Below are 8,923 nucleotides of genomic sequence, written 5' to 3'. Positions count from 1 at the left end.
TCGAGAACTATGTAGACATGGCCGAGACACAACTCCGGTCAATTACCAATAGTGGAACTTGGATGCTCATAGTGGCTCCTACATATTCTACGAAGATCTTTATCGGTCAAACTGCATAACAACATATGTCATTCCCTTTGTCATTGGTATGTTACTTGCCCGAGATTCGATCATCGGTATCATCATACCTAGTTCAATATCGTTACCGGCAAGTCTCTTTACTTGTTCCGTAATGCATCATCCTGCAACTAACTCATTAGTTACATTGCTTGCAAGGCTTATAGTGGTGTGCATTACCGAGAGGGCCTAGAGATACCTCTCCGATACTCGGAGTGACAAATCCTAATCTTGATCTATGCCAACTCAACAAACACCTTCGGAGACACCTGTAGAGCATCATTATAATCACTCAGTTACGTTGTGATGTTTGATAGCACACAAAGTGTTCCTCCGGTATTCAAGAGTTGCATAATCTCATAGTCAGAGGAATATGTATAAGTCATGAAGAAAGCAATAACAATAAAACTAAAGGTCATAATGCTAAGCTAACGGATGTGTCTTGTCCATCACATCATTCTCTAATGATGTGATCCCATTCATCAAATGACAACACATGTTTATGGTTAGGAAACTCAACCATCTTTGATTGACGAGCTAGTCAAGTAGAGGCATACTAGGGACACTCTGTTTGTCTATGTATTCACACATGTACTAAGTTTCCGGTTAATACAATTCTAGCATGAATAATAAACATTTATCATGATATAAGGAAATATAAATAACAACTTTATTATTGCCTCTCGGGCATTTTTCCTTCAGTTGGTGGCCAAAGTGTTTAAACAACGGTATGGTCTTGATTATGAGGATACCTTCAGTCCAGTTGTGAAACCTACCACCATTCGGATGCTTCTGTCCTTGGTTGTTACCAAAGGGTGATCTCTGCGTTAGCTTGATGTTCAGAATGCTTTTCTTCATGGGGTCTTGGAGGAAGAGGTTTACATGCGGCAACCTCCAGGACTCCAGGTTTTGTTGATCCTGCTCGTCCACATCATTTGTGTCGTCTTGTTAATGTGCTTTATGGACTTAAGCAGACTCCTCGTGCATGGAATGTCTGACTTGGCTCGGTTCTTCGACGTCTTGGATTTGCTCCGTCCACTGCTGACACGTCTCTGTTCATGTTCCAGCGTCCTGAGGTTACTATGTACCTGTTGGTTTACCGCATAGGAGATGTCCAGCTGTGAAGCGTATACTATGTTATCTCTCTCATACTGTCTCCTATGGCTTGCATCTTTGGTCTACCTCCTCGAGTGCTCTCTCGGCGTTCTCTGATGCAGATTGGGCTGGGAGCCTGGATGATAGGCGATCAACGGGGGGCTATGATGTCTTCTTTGGTTGCAACTTGATCACCTGGAGTGCGCGCAAGCAGGCCATAGTATCTCGGAGTAGCACTGAAGCAGAATACAAGGCGGTTGCCAATGCCACGGCTGAGCTCATTTGGGTACAGCCTCTGTTGAGAGAGTTGGGAGTATCTCAAGAGCAGCCACCGGTTCTATGGTGTGATAATATTGGTGTGACATATCTTTCATCTAATCCAGTTTTCTGTGCTCGTACCAAGCACATCGAAGTTGACTATCACTTTGTGAGGGAACGTGTTGCACAGAAGCTTCTTCATATCAAATTCATCTCCTTCAAAGATTAACTTGCTCACATCTTCACGAAGCCTCTACCGCAGCCTCTATTTGAAGGTTGTAGGCGCAATCTTAACTTGTTGGGCCACAGTTAAGATTGAGGGAGGGTGTTAGAATATATATTGTATCTGTGTACAATTTGTATATATATTGTATATATTGTAACGTATATATATTGTGTGTATATATCTTTTCCCTAATAATAATAAAGCACGGGGTGAGTGGGGTTCACCGTTGCGCACTTTTTACAAAATAGTCCTTCTACTTATTTGTATTCAACCCGCACTCCCATCACTGCTATCCATAAGTAAACGTACCGGTTCGTTTTCCTGTTAGTCACATGCCCTCGCCTATCCCCAATTCAGGCCGCATAGTCGCCCGCCGCGGGATGGCCCCGTCGATGCTGCTCCGCCCCAACCATCGTCGATGGCCCCGTCGATGCTGCTTAGCCACGCCCTCTTCATCCTCCTCCCCCATCGTCCTCCAATGCCCCCAGCTCCCCTCGATGCATCGCAGACCACCTGCTCCTCCCGATGCACTGGCCGCGTGCGGCCACATCTCGCCCGGCTGTCCACTCGCACGTCTCCTACCTCAGGGTCCGGCAAGTGGCGCCGGCAGCCACGGCGGACTGCCATGGGTGCGGCCAATCTGAGCTCCTGTTGGTAGGTTAGTCCAAAAAGAAAAAAGAATCCACACACTACACGACCCCGTCCTCCAATACGCCACCTTCTCCCAGCCATCTAGCACCGCCACCCGCTTCAGCTCCTGCTCATCGATCGCCGCCGTGCGGAGCCACCTTCCCAGTGCGCCGCTCCGCCTGCCTACACCTATAGGCTTTCAACCACCGCCACGCGCCACTTCGCCTCCCCTTGCCCATCGTCTCCTACACAATCGCCTCGAATGGCAGGAGCGGCCTCTCATCTCTCTCTCCCTCTCTCTCGCTCTGTAATGATGGTCACGGCTGATGCTACTTCTCCTCTCCATCAGGATCTCTATGTCTCTTCCTGTCTCTCTGTGTCTCTCTCATGGATTGGAAACTGCATTCTTCCAAATAAATGTGTGCCTCTGTTCTTGATATGCCACCCACCACATGTTTGATGTTATGCTTATGAGGAATTGATCTTTATTTTTTCAGGTTTTTCTTTGGTGTATTAGGCAGCCTGGTGTAATTTGTTTCAAAAGTGAACATGGTGTACAGTCCAATGTATCTAGGAAAATTAAGTTATGAAGAGTTGTTCATGATGTTGCTTGCATATTTTTTGTCTAACAAACTAGATACTTAAATGGATATAAACATTGAGTAGGTGCTGAAATATTTCACTAATAATAGTTTCCAACTTGCTTTTTAGCAGAACTACAAAACTATTTGCAACTTTTAATTATGTGTACTTAAAATGGATTTGTTGTCCAGGGCATGTGGATTTGAGATCAAGTTGAATTATGTGCTGATGTTATTATGTTTTTTGTGTGGAGAAATTTAGGGGATTTAGTCCAGACCCTCCACTGGCTCAAGACCCAGTGGCTCTCTGCTCCTCAACGCCCCACATGGAGCGCCCAATCCAGGAAAACAGACCCGTCGCACTGCCGCTCCCCATCTCCCTGCGTCGTCCGGAGATGGTCCGGCTGGGCGCCACCCCGGCGACCGAGTGTGTGCTGTCCATGGAAGCCAGCTCCTCCACCCATACCCTTCTCTACAAGGACGGCGAGGACACTGCTTCATCAGAACTGATCCAAACGACCACGCGCAATCCAAGTGGGAGGTATTTATAAGCACCAATGTATCCTTGGTTTAGTTCCCATATCTTGAATTACTTTGGTCAAATGCAAGGATTGCCTATAAAGTAATTGGGTTTGGCCTTTGTGAGGAATGCTACAGCAACACTTCAAACCTCCCATGCCGCTTTCATCAGCACCATAGAACTTGATAATACATCTCTGTAGGATGCATTCATGAGATTCCAATGGATACCCACGGAAGGTCCACAATAGCTGATTGTAGAAGAATTTTTTGTATCTAGCAAAGTTAATTTTGGGAGCAATCCTTGAATATTGCAGGGGTCGATTTAAATGAATGTAGTGTGCTAACATGGTTCATCTCTGGAGATGTATTTAGTATTCGCTACCTTGTTAGTACTTGGAAAGTTAGTTCACACATATCTATGACAATAGAGGTAATAATTATTTGACCATAGGAAGAAGTATTTAGTATTTGTTTCTACTTTTTAATAAATAGGGTCCTTGTTTTCTTTGTGTTCAGTCCACAAGATAGGTGCATGTTGTTTCTGCTAATCATGACACTATGGAATTCAAGCTTTTCTGTTTGTGCTCAACTGAACAGTTGCTCTATACTAGATATAAGGTGGTTACTTTCCCAGTGATAGACGATCTTTGTTTCAAATCATGAATATGTTCCCCACAATAGGAATAATGTAATATTGCTTAGCATGTCTCCTTAAAGTACAGACATCCAAGATTGCCATACTATATATATATAATGGCTTTGATGTTAATTTAGAGTACAGTTTTCCCTTCTCAAGAAATTTCAACACTGAAGATAGTCTATGTTAATTGTGATACATGTGGCATTTGAAGTAGTAATTCCTCTCAAAGTTTATATTACACTTACTTAAGTGTCGGTTCAAAATTCCATCTGTATGTTCGTATAAGAATTCATGTTTTTGTTTCTAGACAAGTCCATATGACCTGATTTATCGATATGGACTATCATTGATGCGCTTAAATGTATTCTCGGCATTTTTTCAGAAAACCAGATGATCGAGGTGAGAAAAAATGTGTGTTGCTTTTATCCAGGAAAAGTGACACTCAGATGCACATGCCAAAATCACCATAGATTGATTGCCTGTTTAACAACACAGAAAGAAGAATTGCTACACCGGAACCTGGGCCATGCATGCGGTGATTGATATTTTAGTTGCACGGTTGTTTCCATGCTGTTCATCTGAGGTAAATTTTAAAATCATGAATTGCTTCTCCTTACTATATGCCGATGGTTGCATAGTTTAATTTGTCCGGCGTATACACAGCTCTTCTTGGTGATCATGTTTTTCATGTTGTGTGTCGATGTGTATCACAAGCTAACAGGCAGACATAAATAAATTGTAATTATGGTTGTATAACGATTGGTTTTGGTAAAAGCTTATGTGTTATATGTTTTGGCGGGTTTTGGTAAAACCACTTATGAACTTCAGAGATAGATGTTTGGTGCTTGCTCCACACATATGTATGTTGCTCTAGCTCATGCATTCGTTTGATCTGACCATGGTGTGTGGCATACAAGTACGGAGCAACTTTGTATAGTGTTGTTAGCCCGTGGCCTCTACAATTTAAGGTAATATACGACTTAAGATGATGCATGCATGAATTAAACATGGATCTTAGATTAATTAACCTCGCAATATGAAATCTAAATATAGCCAATGAAATCTATATGATATTTCTCATGAAGAGGATACACATTGTTCGTTGTCCGTAGTTTCTTCATAACACACACTAAATATCAAATTATCTTCATTGTATAGCTAATCCTTCTGCCCTCTGTATTAAGCGAAGGCATAATGCCTAGGTTCTGATTATATTATATATTTGACAGTTTAGCATATACCATCTCCATACATTCTTCTATTAATGCTAATAGAATGTATACTGGTTTCTTAATCAGAATTAAGAACTCTTCCCGGCCATCAAGTATGTACAAAGTACTTGAGTTGTACAAGAACTGAATTACATTATTTTTATTTTATACTCAACAAGGACCCAGATTTGTGATTTTTACATGTAAAGAAAACCATATCAAATTTTCATGTAACTGTTATTGTGTAAGTTATCTTCATCTCTAAGAATATGGATGGTCTTTCCTTTTGAAATCCAGTATTTTGAGTTTACAGCAACCAGTAATAGAAAATATGATGAGAAATTGCAGTTATGACCCAACGAATTGTACTTTCACATGACACCGAAGAAAATTCTTGTGTAGCCGGTATATACCTGTTTAGCAATCTGTCCACCGAATTGGGCACACACAATTGTTTCTGGTATTTTTTTTTACTTTCTACAAAAGGGATCGATGAGGTTTGCCGAGGGTCCTTGATGCAATCCCATGCCTCGGTGCCTGATGTACAAATGCGCCCTAAGGGTCATTTGTGCCAAGTATTTCCCGTCGACCTATTTATATTGTTTTAATCACAACCATTCTATTTAAAATCATTGAAAAATGAATTGATCTAAAATGAATAGTTCATCGTTTTGGCCCTATAATTTTGGATGTTGGTTAGCATAGGAAGTACCCAATCAGTTAATCAAGTTCACTGGAATACACCTAGGAAGGGGAGAACATATCCAGTGCACCGGCTCCACTGATGCAACGGATGCACCGAGAGAATCTGGACCACGGGATAGAGAGCAGACGGGCTGGATGTTAGCAGTAGGTGCCAGCTGGTACATTTTGCATAATGAACCTTGTAAAGTTATTCAACTGCGCATGTAGTCCCTCCAAGATTCTTCCATAGTCTCCTTCCGTTTGCTCTGTTCCACTCTGTACCTCTGAGGCTATCTGCAAGCTACGGTTAGGGACCGATCGACTCATTTTTTAGGTGAATAGAAAGAGTGTTCATAAGTTATGTAAATGCACAGCTGCCTTTTCTCTTTTTTTTGCAAAGGATGCTTTAGCTTATTGTTAACTAACAAATCTGCAATCTGGCCATTACATGGAAAAGAATGATAATATCCAAATATGCTTATTTATATGACAAAATTAAGAGGTGTGTTTGTATGACAGTGTTAATAATTACATATCAAGTGTCATAATCACTGGAGAAGTTGCACTAAGGCTTCAAGATGCACTAAAGTAATTTCATCCAGGCTACAATTGTCTCGTAGAAAACTTGACAGTACCATATTTAAATTTCTTGTACACCACTGTCGTATACACAGTCGGATTCACTCATTGTGTACATATATATGACGCACATATTTCATAAGGATAGCTTGTTCTACACAACTCTTGAACAGAAGGTCCACCATGTTCTGTTGTCAATAACTTTACTACAAGAGATACATTACGTTTCAGATGCCAATATATCCTGAATTAGCAGCTCCCCTCATCATCTGACAGAGATATCTTGGCTGGCTAGAAGAGACAAAGTAACTATAAATGAGCTTGCAGCTGAACATCCAGACAGTACCTGAAAAAATAGGAACATCATCTATTTTTAGAAGCATATCCAATATGAGAGGTCAACCAAATTATCTGATTGGGTAAGAATAAACTTTATGCTAAAGACCATTTCAGTGACACTGCTTAAGATTTGTGTACCAGATCATGGCTCTTACTCCTAAAACCATTGGTGAGTGTTGATTGCAAAAAATATATTCTTACTTGCTGCCATTACAAAATATATTCTTGTTCCAGATCTTGACCTTAATGTCTGCTCTTCATTCCTGCAAGTACATGAGGTACAGAAAAAATTAAAAGAAGGGGACTACAACTAACCTGAAATTGTTATAAATCAAGTGAAGAATCATATTTTCTTGTAGAGAAAAGGGATACACCCCTTGCTTTCATTTATTAGAATGAAACCTGAAAGTGTGATTTCTCGGTTGCGAGCATCAGGCTTAGTTCAGAAACAGTTGAACAAAAATAGCAATAGCCATAGGCACAGGTCGGTCAGAGTACATCTACAAGTAAAATTCACATGTACTACAATTACATGTATCAAAAATTTGTGAGATGATTCCAGGCATGTACGCTAGATCAGTATTGTTATTTTAAAGAATTGTTTGAATGTGGATTGCAACAAAGAAAAAAGGCATGAATAAGAAGAACTAGTAATGAATTCAGAAAGTTCAATTGGACATTAAAGTGCAGTTTCATTTTACGATCAACAAAGTGAATCAAAATAAGACACTTCAAAGTATATTCTACTCCAGACATGTATGCTAACTCGCTTTTTCACATACAAGTCATAACATTCATGCACAAATCTTACTTTATAGTCTGCAGGAGATATGAAAATTGTTTACGAATTAAGTATGGGAACAACGAGCACATCTCTTTGCCTGTTTGCTACACCATTGCTGCAATTGGGGGAAATTGACAGATGGGAGGAAACATAATATTTGGATAACTCAATAAGAGATCATACCCTGGATACTTTAAGCTGCAGAAGATGGCCGGCTTTGCGATGGCTGGGTCAATGTTGCCCAGACCTACAGCACGGCGGCGCTACATGTAAGCGCTCGTCGGTGGCGCGGTCGTTTCAGGGGAGAGGGGGCGCTTGTACAGAGCTGGAATTAGGTACAAAATACAGTAGGGAGAAGGTCAGAGTGGCCCAGCAGAGGGGGAGGTGGAGGAGAGAGGCGATGAAGCAAATCGCTAACCCTAGCTTGCAAATCCTCGGTGTACAGGTACAGAAGGGAGAAGAGCGAAGGGAAGAAGACGATGGGATCTTGGAAGGACTGCTTGTGTAGTTGAATGACTTTACAAGGTCCATTGTGTGAAATGTACCGGCTGCCACCTTATACTAAGATCCAACCCGTCTGTTCTTCATCAGTGGCCCAGAATCAGTCGGCACATTCGTTGCACCAATTCATCCGGTGCACAGGATACATTCTCCTAGGAAGGGATGAGGCAATCTTCTAGCTAATTTAGATTTTTTTTTTGGACACCAATAAAACAGAGTGACCGCCTTGGGATTGATTATTTGCTGTGCTAGAATTTGTTTCATTAATGCATGCTAGAATTTGTTTCTCCCGTTGCAACGGGCACATTTACTATATATATGCGTATCCTCGTGCTTCTCTTCCCACTCGATCATAATAGCCTATGTGACATGTAGTAAAAAGTGTTAACTTCATTACTTTTTCCGTCACGGTTTAGAAGACGTGCTTAGAAATTCTCTGGGACCTCGGTGGTTATCTATTGGTTCTGAGATGGGCTAAAAAATAACATTCACACTACACATGCATATAGAAATAATATATCGGAGTACCAATTAGCTACTAAAAATAAATGCAATGCGCCTTAAACCTTGTCTATTATGGAAACACATGCAAATTTAACTGTGCCTTCTAAACTGTGATGGAGGGAGCACTATAGATGCATGGTCATAAATTGATAGTAATAGCCCGTGTGACATGTAGTAAAAATGTTAACTTCATTACTACTCCCTCCATCTAGGTGAATTAGGCATCTTAGAGCATGGTTAATAAGAGAGGCA

General features: G+C 41.1%; 2 long non-coding RNA genes across 4 annotated transcripts; one reads left to right on the top strand and one right to left on the bottom strand.

The window, feature by feature from the left end:
• The first annotated feature begins 2,036 nt into the window (after positions 1 to 2,036).
• On the top strand, positions 2,037 to 6,089 carry LOC125514413 (uncharacterized). Of its 2 annotated transcripts, XR_015608630.1 has the most exons (3): positions 2,037 to 3,448; positions 4,452 to 4,652; positions 6,029 to 6,089. It is a non-coding gene; the product is annotated as an uncharacterized LOC125514413 (long non-coding RNA). The 2 variants fall into 2 exon arrangements; XR_015608629.1 differs by lacking the exon at positions 6,029 to 6,089 and having other exon boundaries at positions 4,452 to 4,668.
• A 664-nt stretch (positions 6,090 to 6,753) lies between these two features.
• On the bottom strand, positions 6,754 to 8,472 carry LOC125514414 (uncharacterized). Of its 2 annotated transcripts, XR_015608631.1 has the most exons (4): positions 8,085 to 8,472; positions 7,850 to 7,991; positions 7,084 to 7,145; positions 6,754 to 6,889 (listed from the first exon to the last, which is right to left on the bottom strand). It is a non-coding gene; the product is annotated as an uncharacterized LOC125514414 (long non-coding RNA). The 2 variants fall into 2 exon arrangements; XR_007286434.2 differs by having other exon boundaries at positions 7,850 to 8,471.
• Positions 8,473 to 8,923: the final 451 nt, after the last annotated feature.

This window comes from Triticum urartu, chromosome 6A (genome assembly GCF_056163025.1).
Source record: "Triticum urartu cultivar PI428250 chromosome 6A, HENAU_Tu73, whole genome shotgun sequence".
Classification (NCBI taxonomy): domain Eukaryota; kingdom Viridiplantae; phylum Streptophyta; class Magnoliopsida; order Poales; family Poaceae; genus Triticum; species Triticum urartu.
This window is presented reverse-complemented; position numbering and strand designations above follow the sequence as displayed.